Source organism: Cervus elaphus, chromosome 1 (assembly GCF_910594005.1).
Source record: "Cervus elaphus chromosome 1, mCerEla1.1, whole genome shotgun sequence".
NCBI classification, from domain to species: domain Eukaryota; kingdom Metazoa; phylum Chordata; class Mammalia; order Artiodactyla; family Cervidae; genus Cervus; species Cervus elaphus.
The window spans coordinates 64,726,615-64,736,277 of NC_057815.1; the positions used below are offsets into that span (position 1 = coordinate 64,726,615).

At 42.3% G+C, this 9,663-nt stretch overlaps 2 pseudogenes; both read right to left on the reverse strand.

Moving 5' to 3' along the window:
• Positions 1–325: 325 nt before the first annotated feature.
• On the reverse strand, positions 326–905 carry LOC122704576 (annotated as a pseudogene).
• Positions 906–6,076: 5,171 nt separating this feature from the next.
• Positions 6,077–7,018, reverse strand: LOC122702356 (annotated as a pseudogene).
• Between the last annotated feature and the right edge of the window lie 2,645 nt (positions 7,019–9,663).

Sequence of the window (9,663 nt, forward strand, 5' to 3'; positions counted from 1 at the left end):
GTTTGTTCATAGGGAAAATGGAGTCCTTGTAGTTAATTTCCTTGAAGAATTGTGTGTCACTGAATTTTTCCTTCCAAGTCAAGTACCCACACCATTGTCCCTCAAATTGAAAGGGTTTTGGTGTCTAGTGGTAGTCCATGTTCCATTTACATGCAAAGATTTTTTTCTCCAATTCCTTCCCTGGGAGGGGTGTACCTGAAAAATATCATACAGATGGTTTTTAGCAAAAAGGACTTTGAAGGCTCTTCTCAAAGAAAATACCCACTAGTCCAAAAGTCTAGGCACAAATTCTTACCAACAAAGAAGCTGAAACCAGCCAAGATCTTCAGTAGAAGCAGACTGTGTGCAGAAAGCTCCTTCCTGTTTTCTGCTTTGCTGCCTGGAGCAGCTCGGCCAGACTGCTTTGCATGTCATCAGCCTGCTGGAGACCCTGGCAGAGCTCACAGATGATCGAAGCACCAAGGCTGGCTGCCCCTGTCCTCTATTTCCATGTTGATCACATGCACAGGCTGCCAGGTCTTCTGTTCTCTGTCACACAGATCTTTCACCACCATTTTATACACTCTCTCAGCAGAGGTGAAGATGACATTGAAGGGATCTCTGCAGTCTTGAAATCGTTCTGGACGAGGTTTGATTCTCTCATTTCTTCCCAACATCCATAACACCCCATTGCTATTATAGTGTACCTGGTCTTTGAGGAGAAGGTCCTTGCACATCTGCTCACATGTGACAGAGAAATCATAGACCACGGGGAGGCTGGGTGCCAGTCCTGGAAGTGTCACACAGGATCCCACTCCAAAAGACCTGACATTGAATCCCTTCTTTTTGAGGATGTTGTGGGCTTCCATGCTCCTGTTCATGTTGCTCATACAGACCACAGCCATGCTAAGTGGGAAGGAGGGCATGATGGTGGCCACTTGGGACTCCAGTCAGACAGATGGACTTGAGGGTCTGAGGGGACTCTGAAGCCTGGGAGATGAGGGTGTGGGTCCAGCTTTTCCAACAAGAGTTAGTGTCAAAGAACAAACCTTGCTTATATAGAGTCACCTTCCCAGGTTGGGTGGAGAATTTTTGACTGGTGATTGGGTTAAATCTTGAGTGATTGGGTTTTTGTTTTGTTTTCTCAGCATAAACTTTATTGAATTGTGCATATGTGTGTGCACATATCCTAAGTGTAAAGCTCAATACTATTCACAAAGGGAACATATCCACAGAAACTCAGGGGCCCCCTCAGGCCACCTTTTAGTCTTGAGTGATTGGGTTTGGATATTGGGTGCTGAAGAGAGAACCAAAACAAACAGTGATTAAATCACCCAGCATCTACCTCAAGGTGTGCCTATCCCCACACCCATCACAGGGCATTTTGTAATCTCAAATAGACTTCTGTAGTTGTCTTGTAATTTTTCACAAGTTACAAGATCACTGCATTTTGTCCATTGACTTTTTTTCAATTCATAATGATTCTAGAGAGAGTAGGTCAGACTCAGTGCCCTTTACCACTTTCATGCACTACTCTGAGCACTCCATACTAAGAATATAAAACTTTTAATTACTTTTCTTATATCTATTTGCATAATTGATTAATCAAATAATGTTTGCTGTTGTTCAGTCTCAAAGTCGTGTCCAACTCTTTGGGACCTCATCGACTGCAGCACCCTAGGCTCCCCTGTCATTCACTATCTCCTGGAGTCTCCTCAGATTCATGTCCATTGAGTCTGTGATGCTACCTAACATTTCATCCTCTGTCGCCCCCTTCTCCTCTTGCCCTTAATCTTTCCCAACATCAGGGTCTTTTCCAATGAGTCAGCTGTTCATATCAGGTAGCCAGAGTATTGGAACTTCAGCTTCAGCATCAGTCCTTCCAATGAATATTCAAGACTGATTTCTTTCAGGATTGACTGGTTTGATCTGCTGGCTGTCCAAGGGACTCTCAAGAGTCTTCTCCAACACCACAATTTGAAAACATCAATTCTTCAGCACTCAGCCTTCTTTATAGTCCAACTCTCGCATCCTCACATGACTACTGGAAAAACCATAGCTTTGACTGTACAGACGTTTGTTGGCAAAGCAATGTCTCTGCTTTTTAATATGCTGTCTAGGTTTGTCATAGCTTTCCTTCCAAGGAACAAGCGTCTTCTAATTTCATGGCTGAGATCACCATCTGCAGTGATTTTGGAGCCCAAAAAATAACATCTGTCCCAGCTTCCACTTTTTTACTTTCTATTTGCCATGAAGTGATGGGGCCAGATACTGTGATCTTAATTTTTTGAATGTTGAGTTTTCAGCCAGCTTTTTCACTCTCCTCTTTCATCCTCATCAAGAGGCTCTTTAGTTCCCAATAATTCAGACTTAAAAATTGTGAAAAAGATACCAACCAGGAAGGAAAGATAATTCTTGCACTTCAAAAGGTAGTTGAGAATGTATCTCATCATGAGAACAGTGGATGTAATTAGATCAACTAAACCACTAAACCTCAGCAACAATGTGGCCACCCAATGAGGGGGGTTTTTACTTAGATTTGGCCCAGTATTTCATTCAGTGAGGGATGAGACTGCCAACATTTTATGCTTAGCTCACTGATGAGCTTTACTGGGCCGACTATAAAATGTTAACAGCCCTACAGTGAACTGTTCATAATTTGCCCAAAAGGCTGTTTTAAAATTTTTAACTTTCATTCAATTCAATTTTACCTATAATTGCAATATTATTGCACATAATATAAAGTCATGAAGTCTAGATATGTAACTGTAAATCATAAGAATATTGTGTAAATTTGGCCCCATAATTCATAAAATTGTTCACCAAATCAAAAATCTCATTCTGGACTATATCCCTTCTGATCACTTACTAGCATTTCAACAACACAGCATTTTCTGCATTTAATATTTGGAAGAAGAACCAAAATCTTCTTGGTATTGGTAAAAGAGTACTTCAAATGGAACCAAGAAATCATTAAGGAAGTGTGACTTATCCATGTCTCAGTCTGGACTAAATCTGATGGACTCGTGCAGAACATCTGCCAGATACTCAAGATACTCATTGAACCCTTGCCCTGAAAAGAACTTGTGACAACAAATCTACATGTTGGTCAGTCAGTCAGTTCAGTTGCTCAGTCATGTCTGACTCTTTGCGACCCCATGAATCATAGCACACCAGGCCTCCCTGTCCATCACCAACTCCCGGAGTTTACTCAAACTCATGTCCATCGAGTCGGTGATGCCATCCAGCCATCTCATCCTCTGTCATCCCCTTCTCCTCCTGCCCCAATCCCTCCCAGCATCAGGGTCTTTTCCAATGAGTCAACTCTTTGCATGAGGTGGCCAAAGTATTGGTACAGACCATAAAATATCTCCTGAGGAGATAGGGACAAATGTTGATAATTTCTCTTTTACATTTTATTATTGAAGTATCAGTTCAGTTCAGCTCAGAGGCTCAGTCGTGTCCAACTCTTCTGCAACCCCATGGATTGCAGCATGCCAGGCTTCCTTGTCCATCACCAACTCCTGGACCTTGCTCAAACTCCTGTCCATCGAGTCAGCAATGCCATCCAACCATCTCATCCTCTGTCGTCCCCTTCTCCTCCTGACTTAAAACCATAGCTTTGACTAGATGGACTTTTGTCAGCAAAGTAATGTCTCTGCTTTTTAATATGATGTCTAGGTTGGTCATAGCTTTTCTTCCAAGGAGCAAGGGTCTTTTAATTTCATGGCTGCAGTCACCATCTGCAGTGAGTTTGGAGCCCAAAAAAAAACAGTCTCTCACTGTTTCCATTGTTTCCCCATCTATTTCCCATGAAGTGATGGGACTGGATGCCATGATCTTGGTTTTCTGAATGTTGAGCTTTAAGCCAACTCTTTCACTCTTCTCTTTCACTTTCATCAAGAGGCTCTTTAGTTCTTCTTTGCTTTCTGCCATAAGGGTGATGTCATCTGCATATCTGAGGTTATTGATATTTCTCCCGGCAATCTTGATTCCAGCTTGTGCTTCATCCAGCCCAGCATTTCTCATGATGTACTCTGCATATAAGTTAAATAAGCAGGGTGACAATATACAGCCTTGACGTACTCCTTTCCGGATTTGGAACCAGTCTGTTGTTCCATGTCCAGTACTAACTGTTGCTTCCTGACCTGCATACAGATTTCTCAAGAGACAGGTCAGGTGGTCTGGTATTCCCATCTCTTGAAGAATTTTCCACAGTTTATTGTGATCCACACAGTCAAAGGCTTTGGCATAGTCAATAAAGCAGAAATAGATATTTTTCTGGAACTCTCTTGCTTTATCGATGATCCAACAAATATCAGCAATTTGATCTCTGTCTCCTCTGCCTTTTCTAAATACAGCTTGAACATCTGGAAGTTCATGGTTCACATACTGTTGAAGCCTGACTTGGAGAATTTTGAGCATTACTTTGCTAGCATGTGAGATGAGTGCAACTGTGAGGTAGTTTGAACATTCTTTGGCATTGACTTTCTTTGGGATTGGAATGAAAACTGACCTTTTCCAGTCCTGTGGTCACTGCTGAGTTTTCCAGATTTGCTGGCATATTGAGTGCAGCACTTTCACAGCATCCCATCACTTCACCGGAAATAGATGGGGAAACAGTGGAAACAGTGTCAGACTTTATTTGGGGGGGCTCCAAATCACTGCAGATGGTGATTGCAGCCATGAAATTAAAAGACGCTTACTCCTTGGAAGGAAAGTGATGACCAACCTAGATAGCATATTAAAAAGCAGAGACATTACTTTGCCAACAAAGGTCCGTCTAGTCAAGGCTATGGTTTCTCCAGTGGTCATGTATAGATGTGAGAGTTGGACTGTGAAGAAAGCTGAGTGCCGAAGAATTGATGCTTTTGAACTGTGGTGTTGGAGAAGACTCTTGAGAGTCCCTTGGACTGCAAGGAGATCCAACCAATCCATTCTAAAGAAGATCAGTCCTGGGTGTTCACTGGATGCTGAAGCTGAAACTCCAGTACTTTGGCCACCTCATGCGAGAAGTTGACTCATTAGAAAAGACCCTGATGATGGGAGGGACTGGGGGCAGGAGGAGAAGGGAACGACAGAGGATGAGATGGCTGGATGTCATCACCGATTTGGTGGACATGAGTTTGAGTAAACACCGGGAGTTGGTGATGAACAGGGAGGCCTGGAGTGCTGCGATTCATGGGATTGCAAAGAGTCAGACATGACTGAGTGACTGAACTGAACTGAGTGCAGCACTTTCACAGCATCATCTTTTAGGATTTGAAATAGCTCAACGGGAATTCCATCACCTCCACTAGCTTTGTTCATAGTGATGCTTCCTAAGGCCCACATGACTTCGCATCCCAATATATCTGGCTCTAGGTGGGTGATCATGCTAAGTTACTTTAGTGATGTCTGACTGTTTGCTACCCTATGAACTGTAGCCTTCCATCTCCTCTTTCTATGGGATACTCCAGGCAAGAATGCTGGAGTGGGTTGCCATATCTTCCTCCAGGGAGGGAATCTTCCCAACCCAGGTATCAAACCCACATCTCTTATGTCTCCTGCACTGTTAGGAAGGTTCTTTACCATTAGTACCACCTGGGAAGCCCAGTATCATATAGGAACCTCCAAATGAACTTCTTGTCCAACCCAAGAATATTAATAACTATAGTTAAAATGATGTCTATTAGATCTCTAGAAGTTATTCATCCTACATAACTGGAAAATTGTACCCCTTGTATGTGAATGTTCAGGGATGACACAAGATATCTCAAAGGATGAGAACCTCAAGAAAAATAGTTGAAGAAATTAAAAGCCAGAACACAGTACTCATCCATCATCTAATCAATCTAGTGATGTGAAGTATACATGAGATTGGAAACTCACAAGTTCTGGATAGGATGAAGTTTGCTCAGTCAAACATGACACACATTCTCTGTTGCTTTGACAGCAGAAAATATAAATTCTGAAAACTTCCTGGTGAACTTCCACTGGAAATAGAATTCCCTAAGCTATTTTCTAGTATCCAGTTTACCATAGGTTTTCCACCCACCAATTCTATAGCTCACATCATCGATCACTACAAAAACTGAAAACTGTTTGTCCTCCAAAGCTATTTCTGCTTTGGGAAAAATATGTGGGCCACTTGCTGTTGGATTTGCTTGGTCTTGATCCCATAAATGATGGGATTCAGCATAGGTGGAGCCAGAACGCAGACATTAGCCAACAAGATGTGGTGGAATGAGGTGGAATGTGACGACCAAACCTCTGAGTCAGGGTTGTGAAGATGGCAGGTCCATAAAAGAGAATGATGATGCAGACATGGGAGTCACACGTGTTGAGAGCTTTGTGACAAGCATCCTGGGAGGACATGTGGAAGACAGCATAGAGAATCAGCATTTAGGAAACAAAAATTAGCAGGGTGTCTAAAACCACTGTTGACATTAGGACAGAGAGTCCATACCAGATGTTCACTCGAATGTCATTACAAGCATGTTTGGCCAAACCAATGGGTTCACAATAGGTGTGTGGAATGACATTATTTTGGCAGAAAGTCAATCTTTTCCAAAGAAATACTATAGGGAAAATCATACAATAACTTCTCAGAAAGATGATAACACCAATTTTCCCAATCAGTGTATGTGTAAGAATAGTGGTATATCTCAGTGGGTAGCATATGGCAATGTATGCCAAATGCCATCACCAACAAAATCCCTGACTCAAACATGAAAGTGTGATGGATCGATGAAGAACTGAGTGATGCAGTGATCCAGGGAGATCTCCCCAACATGGAACCAGAAGCTGGCCAAGGCCTGAGGGACAGTGCACATGGAGAGGACAAGGTCTGTTCCAGCATGCAGAGGAAAAGGTACATGGGTTCATGGAGGCTGCACTTTGTAACAATGATGAAGATGAAGAGGCTGTTCCCCAACAAAGTGAGGACATAGGAAATGAAGAAGGGGATGGAAATCCACATGTGTTGGACATCAAGGCCAGGGATGCCCAGCAAGCGGAAGACTGTGTGACTGGCACCAGTGTGGTTTAAGGCAAGCATATCTGGGGCCACTTTTAGAGACATCACCTCCTACTCACAGACAGAGCAGACAGAGATGAAAATCCAGATTTTCCTGGAATATTCTTTGTGAAGTCACAGACTTTGGCATATCTCACACACTCCATCTTCTGTAAACATGCAAATAAGAAACATGAAAAGTCAACAACATATGTTCTCTGTTTCAATGAATGATAGTCTCATTAGAAGATATGCATATTTCCAGATAATCAAATAAAACATACTGCTATATATATTTCTCCTACAAACAGAGAATTATGAACATAAGTGGAAATCATTATATGTATCTGGAAATGTTGTAAGAAGAGGTTTCTTGAATTTGAACTTGAACTTCACCTTGGTGGTTAGTTTATCATAAGGAGAAGAATGAAAAAAAGAGGAATCAATAGAGGAAAAGTGGGTATTCAGATAGAAGTATAGCGTATTAATGAACACAGCTTGTTCAGATCCAGGCAACTGTGCATAGAGGATACTGAAGAGAGCAGGATAGGTGGAAGTAAAGGAGATTTGGCCTAACTGATGAATGTGAGATTTGAAATCTCTCATACACACTTGTGAGTGTATTCAAGAGACATTTTAAGGGGTAACATGACAGGGCCTGTCTGTCTGAGGTGAGGCACTCCTCTGGCTCATACTTTAGGGAACTAAGTTAAGAAGTGACTGAAATTGGAAAATAGGGTATTATTACTATTTGCAGTAAGGAGGGGCTGGACATGACATCTGGAAGATTTTTTTCAGCAGGTGGAAATATTGTCATTTTGTTCTTAGTGTTCATTCATTCATTCATTAATCTGGTCAGTCAGGAAGCAGAAACAAATTTTCAGGTACCACACTACAAACCGGAGATATAGAAAAATAGTAATTTGCCTGAGTCCTTTTGTTTGAGAGAAAATTTGCTTTTTGTTTGAGAGAAAACCAATCTACAAGCAGGTCATTTGAAGAATTGGAGACAAACATTAATTCCCCCTAACAAAGGGGTATTTTAAACTTTCTAGCTCCGTAGCTAAGTTGTATCTTATGCTTATCAAAAATAAGTCTTTACTCCTGATGTTTCTTCCTGAGGAGGAAAGTCTGCTCTGATTTGCATCCTCCAAGTGCTGGGAGACAGTGTTCTGCCACCAGATTCAGCAATCCTAGGAATCCAGTCAGCTGTCTGAGTCAGGGCACTCTCTTCTCAAGGGCACACAGCTGCTCTGGAGAAGATTCTCTGCAGCCAGAGCTGCAGAGCTCCCACAGGAAAACAGGTGGGATGACAGCAGAGGGACGTGAGGGAAAGTGTGTGAGTCAGAGGTGATTAGGAAAGGAAACCAGAAAAATAGCAGAAAGGAAGAGGACGAGGATGACACAGATCAACGAAGGCAGGACTGGTCTGGAGGGCAGATTATGAAAGCTCCAAGTAATTGGGGAAAGCGAGGAGCAAAGAAAATTTTATAAACTGGGGCCAAACAGCAATGTCAAGAAGCTCAGTGGTGAATTTCCCTGTAACGTTGGTCCTCCGACCAAGTTAGAGTATCTTGGTCTGACACAGGTCCAGCAGGCTTCTGCCCCGTAGTTCTCTTGTCACACCTGCCTGAGAGGTTCCTGGTCCACTTCCTGTGTCCTGTTTTAGGAGTCTAGGACAGACCTCTGTCATTGTCAGGGCTTTTCACATATTTGAAGAAAGGTCTTTAGTCTTAAGTCAATATCTCTTCTGTTTTCTGATGTCTGGTCAAATTATTAGGACCCTTGTCATATATTGGATCACTTTACATTCTTTATAAACCTTCATTAACCTCAGCTGCCTATAGACTCTCCACTTCCCTTCCCAAACCTCACCCTCCACATGGCTGTAATCAACTAGTGTGATGTCTCTGATTTTTGCCAGGCATTCTGCACATATGTCAATAGCCTCCAAGAGGCTTGTCCCCTCTGGCCTGTCTAGGACACAAGACAAGCCCAGTCTTTATCTTGGTCCTGGAACCACCCCACCCTCGGGCATCTAATTCACTCATCAGCCTTTCCTGAGTCTTCAGGAACAGACATATGATTGGTGATGAAAGTCAGTTTGTTGGGGTCTGGACACTTGGCTGTTTATTCGCTGACAGGAGAGCCCTTGAGGGAAGCACTTACATCAGAGCCCCAGGGACAGCTGTCTTCACCAGCCTTGCCTCCTCCCAAATGGCCTAGACCCAGTCCTCAAGTTCATCCATGCACCATGCCTCCCCTCAGCCTTTCCCTTCTGTTTCCTCTCCTGCTCTCCCCATGTCCTCAAATCTCCACTTCACACTGAGTGTTCATTTTTAGAATGTTTTACAACAAAAGTCTCTCCCAGTAAAACCAGCTTTTCCACAGTCCTATTTTAATATCTACACTGCCATTAAATATTGAGTTAAATTAATGAATATTAATGTGATGTTCAATCTTCTGTATCAATGGATACAATTTATGTATAAACATGATTTATACATTTTTGTTTTTCTTGTGAGGATGAGCTGATTTATATTTATCTCTAGACTAGTTGTACCATTCATATTTTCAGGTCATCAATAATGTTTCCACTCTTTCCTAAGGGTACAAAAATATCCATGTACAGTTGGTAGATCACCTATGATTCTTGATATTTGTGTCACACTTTGTTTCATTCACCG